The sequence below is a fragment of the Laccaria bicolor genome, genomic scaffold (genome assembly GCF_000143565.1).
Source record: "Laccaria bicolor S238N-H82 LACBIscaffold_184 genomic scaffold, whole genome shotgun sequence".
NCBI lineage: Eukaryota > Fungi > Basidiomycota > Agaricomycetes > Agaricales > Hydnangiaceae > Laccaria > Laccaria bicolor.
In genome coordinates, this window is record NW_001890043.1 from 1 (window position 1) to 2,035 (window position 2,035).

Sequence of the window (2,035 nt, forward strand, 5' to 3'; positions counted from 1 at the left end):
CCAAACCCAAAGAACAATGGGACTCGGACTCGGATCTTGAGAAACAGGAAGTTCAGCCGACAAAGAAGAAAGCAGCCACCAAGAACGACTTCGATGTAAAGGGGACAGTAGCTGAGCCTGGGTTAGACGATGAAGCTCGGCCAACAAAGAAGACTATTGATAACCTGAAACCTAAAGGTGAAAGCTTTTGGGAAATGGACTTTGCGGAGCCATTGGGTGGACATGGGGTGAAAAGAAAATACAGTGACAATGAAGAGGATGCCCTCCCCAACAAGACTTCTCGGTTGGAGGCCAGTTACAAACTTGGCCCCAAAAACGGCCGACCTGGCACAATCAAGAAGGCTGCTGGCTCCCCTGTCGTACAAGACGTTTCCATTGACAAACCATGTACCGAGGTCGATCCACATGCTGGTCGCAGCCCATCAACTAACATTGATTTAGTCAAGTCGGCCATGGCTGTCCCTGTCAAGGCAAAACCTAAACCTCGGCCCATCAAAGGCAAGGTTTCCACCAAGATTGGTCAAAGAGAATTGCTGAAGAGAGTGTTCGAATCACCCAATCCAAGAAACATTAGTTTATATCTTTTTAGAATAATGTCAATTCGTTTTGTGTTGGAGTTTCACCCAAGTTCGTAATTGCAAAAGGTACATAAAACTACTTATTCACCCCAGTCCCGGGCCTTCCCCTTGTTCGTTACAAACGGTTTTAGTGAAAGTAAGGTGGCATCCAATGCTGCTAAAATATCTCGATCAGTTTCAATCTGTTCAACCAACCTTTCTTTATCCCTCCTCATTCGAGTTAGAATATACTGATAATGGCTGGTCGTCGTAATGTTTTCAGGCAGGGATATGACCGCCTCCTGGTGAATACGGCCTGAAAGAGAGTCCATGGCATCATCGTGGTTATCATCGTGGGTAAGTTCTTGAGAGTCATGCTGATCCAATTTGGCCTGCATGTCCCGGACTCTGGTATGGGATCAGGTGAAGGATCTGGGTCAGTGACCCTTTCCCAGACTTTGGTGAATCCCTCTATCATGTCGCCAAAGGTCTTATTGACACCAGAATTTTCCCACTGGGCACGGAGATCGTAGTTTCGATACATCCCCCTCGCACGTCGGGAGTTGGAATCCAACTCCACCAATTTGGTTGAATGTGGTGGGCGGGGTCCTAACCGACGATGTGTATGGATGAAGATCGGGTATGGAGCATATGCCATGGCCTGACCAAAGGCAGTTGGTACGATGGCCCTCGTGCTTTCAATTGGACCCAGGCTTTCCTCGGGCTCGTTTGGGGGCTGTAAACTCGGGTTGGCATGATGGCGATTGTGCTTTGAATGTGACCCAGGGTTTCCTCTGGCTGGCTTCTGGCTGCTTGACGCAGGGGTAGATGGTTGAAATGAGAAGACCGACTTGTCCACATCTGTTATGATGGGTGAGCTAAATGCTTTTTGAATGTGAAGAGGAAATGTACAAACCTGAGATCACGACATCAGGCTTGTGGAATTCAAAGGAAAAATGAGTAGTGTTTGAAAGTCCGGTTCGGTCCGGTTTTTTGATGCCCAGGGGTGTTAACCGTAACCGTAACCGGTCTGCATTTTCCCCAGAAGTCAAAAGACCAGACCGGACCGCAAAAAGACCGCAGACCGCGGTTTTTTGCGGTCTATAGACCGGTTTCGGTCTGCATCGGTTTTAACTGGTTTATGACCGGTCTTTAGGCCAATATTTTAGAATTATTAATCGGTAAATTTATTAACATTTTTAATAGCTTCAAAACGAGCCCAAGAACGTTAAATTCCGTTAGGAATTGGTGCTTCTATAAAATAAGTCTGGTACATCTATTATTCCCCAAAGTAATTTACATTTTAATTCATATCTCTCTCGTTTTTTTACCAAATCGTACGTTCTTGGGTGCGTTTTAAAGGGTATTTAAGGGGCTACAAAAGACCGGTCCAAACCGGTTAAAACCGGTTCACGTTAACCGGTCTTTTTGCGGTCTTTACATTTCAAAAATAAAAGACCGTAACCGCAGGTCCGGTC